At 38.7% G+C, this 17,893-nt stretch overlaps 1 protein-coding gene across 1 annotated transcript in view; it reads left to right on the top strand.

Moving 5' to 3' along the window:
- Positions 1 to 5,489: 5,489 nt before the first annotated feature.
- psmb2 (proteasome 20S subunit beta 2) overlaps positions 5,490 to 17,893 on the top strand; it is a 30,868-nt gene continuing 18,464 nt past the window's right edge. The window contains exon 1 of the mRNA XM_073930758.1: positions 5,490 to 5,612. The gene's annotated coding sequence lies outside the window, so the exon portion shown is untranslated. The remainder of the gene's footprint in view (positions 5,613 to 17,893) is intronic.

The following is a 17,893-nucleotide window of genomic DNA, read 5'->3' as shown; positions in this document are numbered from 1 at the left end:
ATCGCTAGCCAAAACCCCGCGGCTAAATGACGGATAATCCGAGGGTTCGCACCAGTTTATAGGCTGTAGGACTCACCGTGTGCGCTTATCACACTCCTGTGCGAATGTTCTGAAGAATTAACATCTTTAATCATTTGGTTTGTCGTCTTTTTTGGCTCAATGTCACACCGCCAAAAGTGCGAGCTAAGAGAATTACACGTCTCTGAAAAGCGCCTTTTGTCTCGGAGCGCAAGAATTATCCAGGCACAAAATGCTAAAGAAAACGTGTGTTCTACAAGGGATAACATTTCTCCTTTAGCTTCTTTTCTTATCCACTTTATTTTTAAACCTAACAGCAGTGTATTGGAGCTTGCATGTGTGAGACTTCCGGCTTCGCGTCCTTTATTTAACACTTTACTTCATATTGCTAACTTTTGTAGGCTGTTTGTTATATTCAATTTATTTTATAACTTTTATCTGAGCTAATTCGGAAATATTCAGTTTTTAATAACATTCAGTAACTCCTAAATTTAGTTAGCATCTTACAATGTTTACATTTTCAATTCTGAGGGGAAAAGCGCGGGAAAACGCCGCTTCTCTTTTCTCTCCTTTATATTTCGCATTACAAACTTCTTTCTAACTTTTCGTAATTTATCTCAGTAACAGTTTATTTTTTATAAATAGGAATATCGAAATTCCTTTAATGTTTCTATGAATTCCGACCAATGTCACGCTTTCTAATTCTTATAGGCCCTATATTTGCACTTTCTCTCAAGTTACATGCTAATTCTATTGTTGTTTTTAACTTTTCTAATAATAGGCTATATATTTAAAAAAAAAAAAAATCTAAAATAAGATAGCTAAAGTCACACTTAGGAAATCTGTCAGCTCTCTAAAAGCATACTTAAAACGTTGAATTAATTTAATTTCAGGTTTGATCCTTAATGTGTTTAAAAATAAATGTATTAATTGCTTACCAATTTCACGAAAACATCTGCATTAGAAATGATCCTGTCATTCTTTAGTTTTAATTCTTTATCCTCTTTTTTTATACACTCACTCCGTGAGGAAAGAAAACTGGAGTTGATCCTGATACTTCAGCAGTGTTTTTAGATGTGTCTCGGTGTGTCTTCTTCACCCAGATAACATCAAATAAATAAATAAATATAAATAAGTCAAACGCCACACTGTATAATGTAGGCAGTGGGACACGCTGCTGAGTGAGAAAGTGCCCCGCTGGGCGCGAATACCGGCGCCGGTGAGCGCGACTCTGCACCGGAGGAGATGAAGCCAGACTCGGCGCTGCTGCGGGATGAAAAGCCGTTTTTCTCCCGGTGCGTAGCTGCATCCTAAAATAAAGGGACATACAAGAGCTGTTATAGAAGTTATCTGTTCTCTCAAGTTCCATCATGAGCTAAATTCAGAGATTTTTTTTTAACATATAGAATAAATTAAACCTGAATAATAATAATAATAATAAAACTGTTACAGATGTCCGTATAGCAAATTAATAGCCTTCAAAAGTTATTTACGTTAAGCAAGTGTCTACTTTGACCCTATATCAGGTGAAATTTCATATATGATAACTTATTTGCAAAGTGTATTTTAAAATAATAATTTTAATTGTTTTTTTATTATTATTATTTTGGAAGTCATAAAAGTTCAAACGTCTTGTAATAAAATTAAATAACACTTTTATTTAGACTCTGTTAATTTATCGGATTAGTTATGTACAAATATATCATGCCAAGATATGGATGAACAACTCTATGTAAAAGTGTGTGAATTTATCAAAAACAAATTATTTCCGTGTTAAAGTTTATAACAAAGAAAAAGTGATCATGAGGATCATTAATGTTTGCTCATTTAAATAAATATGACCAGCACACATTCTAATGTAAGGAAGAACTACATTTAAAGACTCATTTTATTATATTAAGGTATGCAAACCAGTTTTTGACCCATTATAACCAATCAAAAAAACACACTCACGGAAATATAAAATCACTAATTCTTATTTAGTCTCATAATCAGAAACTGAAGTGTCAATTTTAATGTTGGTTATATAATGTTATAAAATAGCCTAGGTTATATATTGTAATGTTAATATCAAAAATAAAAGCATTTCCAGCACTAAATGATTCAGTGTGCTCGTGATGAATGCCGATGTTGGCATGCATTTCTCAGTGCACAACACGAGGGGGCAATAGCTATCAGTCACATTCAAGAGGACGTGTGTTGGGAAACATGTCCCCTTCTCATGTGTGCCCTTAAAAATGTGAAACAGTCTCTCTCTGCTTTACCTCTTCCCTCATGCTTTCCTCTTCATGATGCAGTGTGACAGTGAAACGGCCCTCAGCTCTTCACTGGAGTGGAAACAATCAGCTCGGACAGAGAAGGGGTGGCAGAGAGTCGGGCGGATGTTCACTGCCTGGGGCCCAGGCACGATAATAAAATGATAAAAAGATAGATAGATAGATAGATAGATAGATAGATAGATAGATAGATAGATAGATAGATAGATAGATAGATAGATAGATAGATAGATAGATAGATAGATAGAAACAGAGGTCAGAGTATATAATACATACATAACAAAAAAGAACACAGATGAACAAATAATGATAATAAACATTAGCTTTCTTGTACAGCCTTTATCGTTAAACATTTTCTTATGCATCTATAATGTAAGGGATAATGCACATGCAGCTGGTTGTTATTAAAACTCAAGGGTTATTAGCAGCTGTTATAAGAAGGACTAATAACAACTGGCTGGATGTACATTATACTGATTATTACACAGTTGTTGCCACAAAACTAAACATTTTGTCACAAAACATTGTTCTGATGATTTACTATCTGTTTAATTAAACATAAAATTTGCATATAAATATAATATAGCATCAATTCATTATTGGTCAAGATGATTTGAAGTACTCAGATGAGAAAGAAATAAGGTTTCATTGGTTAAAGTATTTAAAGTATGAACTAATCAGAATCAGAATGACATTTAATTGCCAAGTGGGTGCAAACACAAAGACTTTTGTGCGGTTTTTCAGAAGCTCAGGGTACATATGCATACATACATATTAACAAAAAACATCAATGAACAAATAGTGATAATGAACAATAGCATACTTGTACACCATTTATAGTTAAACATTTTCTTATGCATCTATAATGTAAGGGATAATGCACATGCAGCCGGTTGTTATTACATAATAAAACTCAAGGCTTATCAGCAGCTGTTGTATAAGACTGAAGGGCTAATAACAACCGGCTGCATGTACATTATGCTGATTATTACACAGCTTGTTGCCACAAAACTATTTTTTATTCTTTACTATCTGTTTGATTAAACATAATATATATATAGCACATGTTCATTATTGGTCAGGATGATTCCAAGTACTCGGAGGAGTTTTTGTTAAGAGTTGTTATCTGTGAATAACATGAATGTTGTGATTGACAGATCAGAATCAAGCTTTCCAGAGAGTCGTGTAATAATGCACAGTGAGTTGCCAGAATTAGGAGTAAATTCCAAACCAAGCTCATTCTGAAAACGTAGCCCCGCGGACGTTTCTGGAGACCGCGATTTACGTGGCCGGAGGTACGTATGGCTGCATTTAGTATTTTCAAGTGAACGCTACGGGGCGGTGTGACACCGCTCCTCTTCACGCTCACCGGCTGGGCTGAAAGCTCACCTCTTCCATGTGGAGGGCTTTCCCGCTGCAACCAGTTTGTCCGGTTAGCTCATCGTGTTACGACGGCAGAGCGGAGGCCCGGAGGAGAAGGAGCTGGCAGTGTTCGAGTCCGGAGAAGAGCGGTTCCAGAAAACAGGTAAGACAAAAACAGAATCCAAAAAATAAAGCGAAAGAGTTCGTAACAATCGAGAATGCGGTGAAATCTGAAAACGCGGTCAAAATCAGACAAGGGCTTTTCTTTTTCTGCACGGCTTTCGTAAATCGTCGCTTGGGTTTAGGGAGGAAGGAGGAGGAGGGTGGCCGCCCAGTCAATCGTTCAGTCATTCAGCCAGTCAATCAGTCGGACAGATGGTCGCTCGACAGCGGCCTCTGGCGCCTTTTTACGCGACAACAGTGCGGAAGCGAACGGCGCGCGCACTCGCGAGAAGCATTCGAGACATGAAAAAGAATGCACAGCGGTCTCTCGCGGATTCGCAAAAACAAAAACTGCACAAATACGTACCTCCCGGGACGTATTTCACGTTCTCCAGAAACGCCCACGGGGCTACATTTCCAGGATGAGCCTGGGTTGGTAAATTCAGGTCAATTGGGAACACCTTTCAATGGTCATCATTGGCAAAACGTGTCTCAAATGAACTGAATTCACCCCTAATTCTTGCAAACACAGAGTGCATTATCTAATTTATATTTTATAACTATTCACAACGAAGAATAAACATAGGGCCACTAAGTGTTTTATTCATTGTTTGTTAGTATTAATTAACGAAACTTTTTGTAAAGTTGAAAGATAGATAGATAGATAGATAGATAGATAGATAGATAGATAGATAGATAGATAGATAGATAGATAGATAGATAGATGATAGATAGATAGATAGATAGATAGATAGATAGATAGATGATAGATAGATAGATAGATAGATAGATAGATAGATAGATAGATAGATGATAGATAGATAGATAGATAGATAGATAGATAGATAGATAGATAGATGATAGATAGATAGATGATAGATAGATAGATAGATAGATAGATAGATAGATAGATAGATAGATAGATAGATAGATGATAGATAGATAGATAGATAGATAGATAGATAGATAGATGATAGATAGATAGATGATAGATAGATAGATAGATAGATAGATAGATAGATAGATAGATAGATAGATAGATAGATAGATAGATAGATAGATGATAGATAGATAGATAGATAGATAGATAGATAGATAGATAGATAGATAGATAGATGATAGATAGATGATAGATAGATAGATAGATAGATAGATAGATAGATAGATAGATAGATAGATAGATAGACAGACGGACGGACGGACGGACGGACGGACGGACGGACGGACGGACAGACGGACAGACAGACAGACAGACAGACAGACAGACAGACAGACAGACAGACAGACAGACAGACAGATAGATAGATAGATAGATAGATAGATAGATAGATAGATAGATAGATAGATAGATAATGACATGATTCAGTTTTGCTTGAGTTCACTAATCTCCCAGAGTCATGATACTGAAGCCTGTTGGTATAAGCGGGATCAGCTGCCTCGTCTGCTTTAACCAGCTAATAAATATGAAAACAGCGGGTTTAAACTTTTATTCGTTTGCTGCTTGAAAGGATTATACCCCTCTATGGAGTCCCATGTAAATCTCGCAACCTCATAATGGCCAATGTTGTCCCATAAAAAATGTGTCGAACAAAAGCGCCTGAATGGGGGCTCTTTCACGCATAAGGGGGTTTTCACAGGCCTTCATTGACGGCGGCTCGGCCTGACCACGCCCTCCAAGATAATCTCTCGCCGGAGAAAGCACGCCTCGAAGCGGCAGGTGCGTGTGCCAGGCACCGGGGTCACGGGGCCGACGGAGGTGGGGGAGCTCGCCATGTCAAATCCTCCCAGCTGCCGGTAGGAATTTTTCAGAGGTTGTCACTTCCATTTAGCTTGCTCTTTTTCACCCCTTCAGATGAAGTGGTCGCTCTCGTGCACAGGTCCTCTGCCACTTAACAAAAGCAAAGCGCCGCTAAACGACGACAGGCCGCAACAATAATGGCGACCCGAGCCGCTCTCAGCGCCGTGAAATCGCAGATTAAACCGAGAAAGCGGCGCCGGTGTCGCGGGCGTTGCGTTTCTTCAAGAATGCAAATGTGGAAATTGCAATGTTGAAGAAGCTTCTCGGCTCACCATATTGACGGGAACCTTTGTTCGGAGGGAAAGTTTTACTAGATAAAGACGTGTGAATATATTGCAGCAACACATTAGTGTATAGTAGGCTATATTGTAGTGTTTACAACTCTATGATAATGATTTCTCCAGCATACTGGGAACTGATAAACTTTAATACTTTAGTTTTTACTAGGCCACACAGTTAAGTATTTTGTGTAGTTTATAATTAGGCTCTATTTTTAACCATAGAAACTGCAGATTTATTACATTTAACTGTTTTACTATTGTATGTTTTAAAAACACTAATATTTACTTTAAGAGACGGATCCTTTGTTCAGAGTAAAAGTTTCTACTTGATTGCAGCACATAAGGCTGAACCAAAAAAAAAAACAGCTTAAACCTGGTTGGCTGGTTTAAGCTACTCAACCAGGCTGGTTTTAGAGGGGTTTTGGCCATTTCCAGGCTGGTTTCCAGCCATTTCCAGCCTGGTCTTAGGCTGGGAGATGACCAGCTAAAACCAGCTTGACCAGCCTAGCCAGGCTATAACCAGCCCTAACCAGCTATGTCCAGCTTAAATCAGACTGGTCAAGCTGGTTTTAGCTGGATTTAGCTGGTCAATTAAAAATACTAAACAGTATACACTTTATAGAATTATAATATAAACTGTTTAGTATTTCAACTCTTTATGAATGATCTAACTGATAAATGGTAATACTGCTTTAGCTTTTACTAGGCTACACAAACTGTATACAGTTGTAGAAATTGAGTATTGTGAGTTGGCCAATATTAAGTTCTATATTTGTATTAGATAATGACGTGTAAATATATTGCAGCAACACATTAGGCTGAACCATACTGTATTAAAGTGTATACTGAGTATAGACTATATTGTAGTATCTACAACTCTTTGATAATGAATGCTCCAGCACACTAACTGTGCGAACTGATGAACTGTAATACTACCCCTGCTGAAACCAGCCATTGAGGTAAAGTTGGTTTTATATTCCCACAGACTTTCTCCTTAATAATATAATGGGCCCTATCATACACCCGGCGTAATGTGGTGCAAGGTGCAACGCAACTGTTGATTGCTAGTTTCAGCTTGGCGCAAGAGTCATTTTGACGTTTGCAAAAATGTCAAATAAAATAAAATCCATCATATTAATTCTATAGTTAGCCGACTCATATCTGTCTGATTAGCGTTGTTTCTTTTGTCTTGTGCAGTTTAATTGACAGAATTTCTTCAAAGTCTGTTGTAGACTGTAAACGCATAACGACCCCATAACGCATGTGCATTTTTCTCATTTAAAGTATAAAAATGTTTACAGATTGATGTTTTTCTCATCCATAATTCTGTGGTTAGTTGTTTTGTTAAATATAAACAGATGTTTCAATATAATATTGACATTTACTTTCTATGCGAATTTATGTTTAGAGTTTTTACTGCAAATGTCACATCCATAAAGGCTGATTTATACTTCTGCGTCAAACGCCGGCGTATGCTACGGCGCTGACGCATAGCCCTTCGCCGTGGCTGTCGCCGTCACCGTCACTGACGTGCACCTCTCAAAAAATGTAACTACACGTCGCAACGACATGTAGCGTAAGCTCTGTGATTGGTCGGCTTGGTAGCGCTGACGAGTCTGGGCGGGACCGAGAGCCGCGCGAATGGCGCGAGCGATTGTTTACAAGTGTGGAGTCCCGTGAAGGAGCTCCGGATGGAAAGTTTTGTTTTGTGTTTACCTCATAGTTAAAGTTGTTGCACGTCCGCCGGTTCCTGCCTCAAAATGAGCGAGTTTGAGCCGCTTGTACATCCCGGAAGTGTTCAGGAAAAGCAAAACAGCAGCGAAGAAACTCGACACAGAGGAACATTTACACCTCACTGCCAACTAGTGTTTCGGAAGTGTTAATGCAGACCAACAGAGACAGCGCGCAGAAGTATAAATGAACAGCCATGCGCCTTGGGTTACGCCGGTCACCTGACGCAGAAGTATAAATCAGGCTTAACGCTGGAATTGCTCCCCAGCATTCTTTAAAGTGTACACAGCAAATGTTTGCCAGTAAATTCTGCGAATTCTGACTAAAACTAAACTCAAATTTCAAAAACCACAAAGGGTAACACAGTGCTGTAGGCCAATATGAAAGTTACAACCCTAAACTCTTATTTTATAGTAGTTTTATTATGCAGACACTTTTTCCAGTTACTTATAACTACTGTATCTCACAGTTAATCTCCTCGAGGATGCAGACTACTGATGTTTGTCAGATTACATTCAGTGTTTTAGTGCATTAATGTCAACATTTACTTGCAGATTAACATAGACGTTTTGACATTGGATATACAAAACAATTGAACATTCAACAGAGCAATCTGCTCTCAGGTGTTTTCTACTTATTTCCCTCTACACATTTAGTGTTTTTATTTAGCATTCTTTAGTTTGGTTGGAAAGTTTTTATTGTTAAAGTATCTTCAATCACGTGTGCAGAGTTACTGAAGTTTGTCCTGCGCGCTTGCGTTTTTTTTAGTTACTTCTTTGGTTTGGTGCGTTAATCTGATCATTACTATTATTCAATAGAAGGTAATGATTCGCACTCAATTGCTTCATACTGTTTTTATTTGTACTTTTTCTTACATTTTACGGGTGATAACAGACAAACAGACGTTTCGGCACAAAGCCTTCCTCAGTATGTGACATTCTTAGGAATGTTTATTGTCATTGCTGTGAAGATTATAAGTTATTGTGTGATTAATTGATAATGAAATGAGAGTGACGGTTTAACTAATTGCACATTGTGATTGACTATGGAATAAAAGGGTGGAGTTGGAGAATTGTGTCACACACTGAGGAAGGCTTTGTGCCGAAACGTCTGTTTGTCTGTTATCACCCGTAAAATGTAAGAAAAAGTACAAATAAAAACAGTATGAAGCAATTGAGTGCGAATCATTACCTTCTTTTGAATAAAGTATCTTCAAGAAAAACTAAACCAAAGCCAGGTTTTAGGTCTGGTGCTGTTTGTTGACTTATTTATCACACTTATTATTTCATATCTTAAATATGAAGTATACACAGAACGTTCCCTGTTTAGTTTCAGAGCAAAACATAATGACTATCAAATGTTTATACATCCTACATTTCAACAGCTCAACTCCCTGTTCAAGCTCTTGTTCTCTCCTGACTGGACTATTGCAACTCTCTACTAGCCGGGCTCCCAGCTAACTCTATCAAGCCTCTTCAGCTGCTTCAGTGGTCTTTAATGAAGCTAAAAGAGCACATGTCACTCCGCTGCTCATCCGTTTGCACTGGCTGCCAGTTGCTGCTCGCATTAAATTCAAATCTCTGATGTTTGCCTACAAAGTGACTTCTGGCTTTGCTCCTTCTTATCTGCTCTCACTTCTGCAGATCTATGTGTCCTCCAGAATCTTGCGTTCGGTGAATGAACGTCGCCTCGTGGTTTCATCCCAAAGAGGGAAGAAAACACTTTCGCGAACTCTCGCAATCAGTCTGCCCAGTTGGTGGAATGAACTCCCTAACTGCATCAGAACTGTACTACAAGGCAAGGCAAGTTTATTTATATAGCACATTTCATACACAGTGGCAATTCAAAGTGCTTTACATAAACAAGAATAAAAAAATAACACAAAAAAATCAAATAAATAAATTTACTAATGTTTTGCTTCTTACACTTTACACATCTGAAACTTGCCTACTGCACTTATTCATTGTTGCTCTTATAGTTGTGTAAATTGTCCTCAATTGTAAGTCGCTTTGGATAAAAGCGTCTGCTAAATGACTAAATGTAAACATTTACTAAGACAATGATATTCAATGTAAGAATTAATTATAATACCACAAAATGTTTTATTTACAGACATTACTCGAAACACTTAAATAGACACTATGAATTACATTAAATCTCCTTCAAAATTTTAGCTTGATGCAAATGTACAAATTCTCATTATTCTGAGAAGCGTGTCTTCAGTAAAGTCTTTTTTCTTCTTCTTTGCACTGAATAAAAAGAGTAATAAATCAAACAGGACACATTCTACTCTACGAAAAGCTGTTCATTGTTTTGATGCTTGAAATCCCTTTTTTGTGTTGGACCTTAAAAGATCTTGCCCTCCATTGTGTGATCGCCCACCCCACACACACACGCACACACACACACACAGACACACTGTTTTCAACTATTTATCAGAGTGAAGATTGCACCCTCCAGATTTCTCATCCGCTGACTGAAGCGAGGCCACACAAAAACCATGAATACTATTAATTTGCTCTGCCCCCGCGTGCACCACCTATACTCTTAATCTGAGTTCAAAACACGCTCTACTCTTAACAAACTACCCTTGGGCGATGAGTCCATAATCCCCAAACTCAGACGAGTCCCTCTGGAGCCAAGATCAGCGCTGTTCTGTAGTCTCCAGCTGAAGAATTGATCGCAAATTAGCACAATAGTGTAGGAAAACCTGTCGTTTTATCTGGACAGAGCAGGAATCGCCTGCATTATTTCCTCTCCACTGACACTTTGAATACTCGCATTACTGAACTACACTTTTAGGGATTTTTATTTTAGTTTTGTAACAATAACAGAACTATGTTTGCTGCTAAATATAACTATTTTCATGAAGAACTGTTTCAATATTTTATAAATGTTATATAAAATACTAAATTTAAAGTATTATAGTATAAAGGTGTACAAATTTGATTCATTCATTCATTTTCTTTTCGGCTTAGTCCCTTTATATATCACAGCGGAATAGACCGCCAACTTATCCAGCATGTTTTACGCAGTGGATGCCCTTCCAGCTGCAACCCAATGCTGGGAAACACCCATACACACTCATTCACACACTCGTACACTATGGGCAATGTAGTTGATCAATTCCCCTATAGCGCATGTGTTTGGACTGTGGGGGAAACCGGAGCACCCGGAGGAAACCCACACCAACACGGGGAGAACATGCAAACTCCACACAAACACCAACTGACCCAGCTGGAGCTCGAACCAGCGACCTTCTTGATGTGAGGCAGTTGTGCTACCCACTGAGCCACCGTGCCGCCCCAGAATTGTTTAATTAAGGTTGTAATATTGACAAAACAATACAAGATATTTCTCACGGTTGCAAAATGTACCCACAATTCTAGAATCAGACTCTAAAAAAATTCAGTAACCCAATGTTGGGTCAAAAAATAACCATCGGATTTAAAAATGTCTTTTAAATCTAGCAAAAAAAAAAATTCAATGTGTCCATACACTGACTTAAAACACAGGTGGCACGGTGTCTCAGTGGGTAGCACTGTGACTTCACAGCAAGAAAGTCGCTGGTTCGAGTCCCGGCTGGGTCAGTTGGGTTTTTTTGTGTGGAGTTTGCATGTTCTCCCCTTGTTGGTGTGGGCGCTCCGGTTTCCCCCACAGTCCAAACACGTGCGCTATAGAGGAACTGATCAACTAAATTGGTCGTAGTGTATGAGTGTGTGTGTGTGTATGAGTGTGTATGGGTGTTTCCCAGTACTGGGTTGCACCTGGAAGGGCATCCGTTGCGTAAAACATGCTGGTATAGTTGGTGGTCAAAAATAATAATACTAATAATTAAGAATAATACTTCCTTGCATTAATATAGAGCTTTTATAGGCCCTCAAAGTGCTTCACACATTGCGGGGATCTGCTTATCCAGCACCAGTGTGCAGCATCCACCTGCATGATGCGACGGCAGCCATTTTTTGCGCCAGACCACACACCACACACCAGCTGATTGGTGGAGAGGAGACAGAGATGAAGCCAATTATGATATGGATAGAGGCCAGTGGGCAGAATTGGCCAGGATGTCGGGGTTAAACCCCTACTCTTTTACCAAGGACATCCTGGGATTTTTAATGAGCACAGAGAGTCAGGACCTCGGTTTAACGTCTCATCCGAAAGACGGCGCTCACTGAGCAGTATAGAGTCCCCGTCACTATACTGGGGCATTAGGACCCACACAGACCACAAGTTGAGCGCCCCCTGCTGGCCTCACTAACACCACTTCTGGCAGCAACCCAGCTTTCCCATGTGGTCTCCCATCCAGGTACTGACCAGGTGCAGCCCTGCTTAGCTTCAGTAGGCGACCATGTGAGAGTTGCAGAGAGCTAGCTGCCGGCCAAAATAAGTATACGAGTCTTTAAGTTCATATTTTCAAGACAAAACTTCCCTAAATATACACACACACATTATTTTCAGGCATAACTTGATTTTATGTGGGTTTTTATTTTAAATTAAGGTAATTATAATTGAAAAAAATGCAATAAGGTTTTACTTCAGGATGCAAAATGCACCTGCAATGCTCTTAACCCAATGTTGGGTCAGACATAACCATTGGGATTTAAAAGTGTAAATTTAGCTGACAAAATTAACCCAAATCGGTCCATATTTGACCCAACACTGCCTTAAAACCACCCCGCGTGTTTAAGAGTGAACCTCAAAAGGACAGTCTTTCCATTAGAGTGTGTTTAAAATGAACCCAGCGCTTGTTAATGACTTCCAAGTGAATGAAATGAAACGCCACCGTGCAGCCTGACTTCAGATACTCTAAAGTTGGAATAATCCCTAAACAGCCAGCGGCCCCAATTACAGCTTATATATTTGCACCAGTGCGCAGCGCCTGTCTCACAACTGCTGAGAGCGCACAACAGCACACACACACACACATGCAGACGACTGAGACTGGTTGAGGAGGCAGAGAGATGTAGGTTTATACAATAGTGTGTGTGTGTGTGTGAGAGAGAGAGAGAGAGAGAGAGTGTGTGTCTGTGTGTTTTTGTGTACTTGTCTTTGTTAGCTTATGAGGACAAATTTGTATAAATAATACAAGAAGAGTCCTCGTAAACCACAAAAACCAACACGTGTGCGTGTGTGTGTGCGTGTGTGTGAGAGTTTGTGTGTATATGTGCGTGTGTTTGAGTGAGTGTGTGTGTTTGTGTGTATATATTTCTGTGGATATGTGTGTGTGTCTGTGTGAGTTTGTGTATGTGTGTGTGTGTGTGTGTTTGTGTGTATATATTTCTGTGTATGCGTGTGTGAGTTAGAGTGTGTTTGTGTGTATATATGTGTGTATATATGTATATAAATGTGTAGGTATGTGTGTGTGTGTGTGAGTCTGTGTTTGTTTGTGTGTGTGTAGGCTTGTGTGTATGTGTGTGCGCGTATGTGTATATACAGTACGTCTGTCTGTGTGTGTGACTGGATTTGAATGTGTTTGTGTGTACATTTGTGTGTGCGTATGTGTGTGTGTGTTTATGTGTATAAATATGTGTGCATATATGTATGTTTGTGTTTGAGTTTGTGTGTATATATTTCTGTGTATATGTGTGTGCGTGTGTGCGCGCGTGTGTGTGAGAGAGTCTATGAGAGTGTGTGTGTTTGTGTGTATATATTTCTGTGTATGTGTGTGTGAGTTTGAATGTGTTTGTGTCTATATATGTATATAAATGTGTATGAATGTGTGTGAGTCTGTGTACGCGTGTGTGTATGTGTGAGTTTGTGTGTATACATTTCTGTGTATATCCGTATGTGAGTGTTTGTGTCTGTCAGTATGTGTGTGTGTGTATATATGTCTGTCCGTGTGTGTGACTAGGTTTGAATGTGTTGTGTGTACATATGTGTGTGTGTGTGTGTTTATGTGTTTATATAGTGTCTATATGTGTATGTGTGTGTGTGTGAGAGTCTGTGTTAGTTTGAGTGTGTTTCTGTACACCTATGTGTGTGCGTGTGTGTGTGTTTGAGTTTGTTTGTGTGTATATATTTCTGTGTATATGTGTTGAGTGTGTGTGCGTATCTGTTTGTATGTGTATATGTGTGTGTGTGTGAGTTAAAGTGTGTTTGTGTGTGTATATATGTGTATGTATGTGTGTGTGTGTGTGTGTGTGTGTGTGTGTGTGTGTGTGTTTGAGTTTGTTTGTGTGTATATATTTCTGTGTATATGTGTTGAGTGTGTGTGCGCGTATCTGTTTGTATGTGTATATGTGTGTGTGTGTGCGTGTGTGTGTGTGTTTGAGTTTGTTTGTGTGTATATATATATGTGTATGTATGTGTGTGTGTGTGTGTGTGTGTTTGAGTTTGTTTGTGTGTATATATTTCTGTGTATATGTGTTTAGTGTGTGTGCGTATCTGTTTGTATGTGTATATGTGTGTGTGTGTGTGAGTTAAAGTGTGTTTGTGTGTATATATGTGTATGTATGTATGTATGTGTGTGTGTGTGTGTGTGTGTGTGTGTGTGTGAGTGTATTAGCAGTCAGAGCACTGGGGCCCGGAGGCGATTCCTGTGTGTGCATGCGATAAAGGGGGAACTGGAGGAAGTGAGGGAGGGTGTGGAGAGAGAGAGAGAGAAAGAGAGAGAGAGAGAAAGAGAGAGAGGAATAGTTGAGAAAGATGTGTGTTGGCGGAGGGTGGGGGCGTCAGACATAGAGAGAAACAGAGAGAGAGAGAGAGAGAGAGAGACTGAAGTTAAAAGGGGGAAAACAGTGAACAAGCAGAGCTCCAAGCCTTTATGATGCTGTCAAGATTCCTGGATTTTGTCCCCATTGGGCTCCCTCCCTCTCTCTCTCTCCTTCCCTCTCTCTCTCTCTCTCTCTCTCTTTCTCTCTCTGTCTCTCTCTCTGCCCCTTTTTCCTCACATGAAACGAGGGGAAGAGTGTCTTGGCAGGGTAATTAAGAATGGCCTCTAAACACAGAAGTATGGCAGGAACACTCCAGATGAAAGTAAATGATTAAAATAATTACAGGCGCAGAGCTGACGAGCCGGAGTGCGGGGTGGCCGCCGGACATTTGTCGGTAATTAGATAATTAATCTGAATGCAAATGATGAGTCCTAACGAAGCAGTCAGGCTGAACCGGTGACAACTGCTGAAAGAGAGAGGAGATGGAGACCGAGAAATACTTTCATCACATGCATGAAACATATTCCATCCCATAACCGTCCATCTGTCCATCGCTATGGTGAAGCGATATAGAGTCATGCATTAAAGCAAAGCAACTGTTATATTGCTTCAAGTTTGTTATTGCACTCTAAAAGTGCTGATTTTAGGAGTGTGCCCTGTCCTTATGAGGACAAAATAATCACGTTTTATTATATTTACTGTGATTTAAAACAGACTTTAAGGATTAAAAGACTTCTGGGGATATTAATAATAATAAAACACTGATTAATTGTCGTCTGAAATCTTCATATTTTGGCTCTGTCCTATTTTATTCATTTGACAACAGGATTGTTAATCATTTAAAAACATGTCTTATTAGTACAATTGATCAAAAATGCTGCCTTATTTCAAGTTACATTTGGGTGAAACCCAACCACTGGGTTTAAAATGGGTTCAACAATATATAAAATAAAAAAGAAATTACCCATCAGATTAGTTTGTCCATATGTTACCCAATAAAAACATTAAATAACCCAGAATTGTTTCGAATGCAGAATAATGTTTCCTTTTGACATAGATATTATGCTGTATATGACAATTGAACATCATTTCATTCATTCATTTTCTTTTCAGCTTAGTCAATTTATTCATCAGGGGTCGCCACAGCGTAATGAACCACCAATTTATCCAGCATATGTTTAATGCAGTGGATGCCCTTTCAGCTGCAACCTATCACTGGGAAACATCCATAAACTCTCATTCACACACACTCATACACTACAGCCAATTTAGTTAATCAATTCCCCTATAGCGCATGTGTTTAGACTGTGGGGTAAACCGGAGCACCCGGAGGAAACCCACACCTACACGGGGAGAACATGCAAACTCCACACAGAAACACCAACTGACCCAGCCGAGGCCTGAACCAGCGACCTTCTTACTTTGAGGCGATTGTGCTACCCGCTGCGCCACCGTGACGCCCTGCAAACCATGCAACAAAATTATATATCTTGACATTTTGGGAATAATTTAAAAGCTGTGATTTCTATGTATAGTAACTGATCTGTCGTGGTGATTCTACAGTTGCTATGGTAACAGAACTATAGTAATTGATCTGTTGTGGTGATTCTACAGTTGCTATGGTAACATAACAACTACAGTAATTGATCTGTTGCGGTGATTCTACAGTTGCTATGGTAACAGAACTATAGTAATTGATCTGTTGTGGTGATTCTACAGTTGCTATGGTAACAGAACTATAGTAATTGATCTGTTGTGGTGATTCTACAGTTGCTATGGTAACACAACAACTATAGTAACTGATCTGTTGTGGTGATTCTACAGTTGCTATGGTAACACAACAACTACAGTCATTGATCTGTTGTGGTGATTCTACAGTTGCTATGGTAACACAACAACTATAATAACTGATCTGTTGTGGTGATTCTACAGTTGCTATGGTAACACAACAACTATAATAACTGATCTGTTGTGGTGATTCTACAGTTGCTATGGTAACACAACTATAGTCATTGATCTGTTGTGGTGATTCTACAGTTGCTATGGTAACACAACTATAGTCATTGATCTGTTGTGGTGATTCTACAGTTGCTATGGTAACACAACAACTATAATAACTGATCTGTTGTGGTGATTCTACAGTTGCTATGGTAACACAACAACTATAATAACTGATCTGTTGTGGTGATTCTACAGTTGCTATGGTAACACAACTATAGTCATTGATCTGTTGTGGTGATTCTACAGTTGCTATGGTAACACAACAACTATAGTAATTGATTTGTTGGGGTGATTCTACAGTTGCTAAAACTAAAAAATGCAATAGTATCTGGATTCAGTCTTTCTGATGCAAGCTGAGACTGCATCACTCAGCGATGCAATGTCAGACACAGTGCACTTAAATGGAGCTAGTGACATCACTGTGACGGGTAGGGTTAGGGGTGGGGTTAGGTGAGCCCATTAAAAAGCATCGGATGCAGCCCAGACTGCACTGCACCAGTTCTGCAGCCAGACCCCTCTCAAAAAAATGTCTAAATACTGTATTTCTCTATAGCTATAGGGTGTATTATACTACAATACCACTGTATTACAGCTAAAGCAGTATTTCTTACTGTTTATCGGTTCATTATGATACTAGGCTGGATGATGCATTAAGAAAGACGTTATACATGATACATTACTCTGGGATTTTTTCATAAATTGGTTCTGCTTTCACATGAAATCGACAAACTGCTGAAAAACTGTTGTGTTTGTGTGTGTGTATAGGGCTAAATTGAACTCTTAAGTATTTTTAAATTATTCTTTTATATTGCATATAAACTTTCCATTAGTTTTCCTCATGACACAGTTATGCTATCACAAATAAACTCACAAAGTGATGTGGTGCAAATTTACCCACAAATTAGGAACCACATCAGATAAAATGCAAATAGGTTTTGTGAACAATATCAAAACATGGGGGACATATGTCCACTGTTATCCAGTGTAACATACTGTATATATTTTTGTTAACATAACGCAAAAGCTCATTCTGAATTTGCTAATTCAAATGTCAGAGAATAAGAAATAATACCAAATCTGATTCTTATTGAAATTGTCAAAAACGCAAATGTGTGAATGATGGCAAATAATTAATATTCTATAATAATATTATATATTTATATAACATGTTTAAGTATGCCAAACAGGATTTGTTAGGATTTAATAATGAGCCTAATATTGTAAATCTTACAATATGCTGAAAGGGTAAAGTCTAGAAGGGATGCAGCTGCAGATGCATCATAATTTTTGTGACACTACAACAATAATCTTTTTGTATTACTGTGAGGGTTAGGGTAGGGGTAGATGTTAAAAAAATACTATTTAATTGGTAATTTAATAAATAATATAAATAATACCCTCTGTTTTTACATTACTGTGAGGGTTGGGGTAAAGGTAGACGTTAATAAAATACAATTAATAGGTAAATTAATAAACAATATGAATAATACTCGGCATATTTAGTGTTTTAATTTAATTTCAATAAATAAATATAAATAAACATCGGTAACTTCTGGCCGCAGCAGCAACTCCCGCGTCACGTGACATCTCTGTGATGACGTGTAAACC

Source organism: Danio rerio, chromosome 19 (genome assembly GCF_049306965.1).
Source record: "Danio rerio strain Tuebingen ecotype United States chromosome 19, GRCz12tu, whole genome shotgun sequence".
Taxonomy (NCBI): Eukaryota; Metazoa; Chordata; class Actinopteri; order Cypriniformes; family Danionidae; genus Danio; species Danio rerio.
This window is presented reverse-complemented; position numbering and strand designations above follow the sequence as displayed.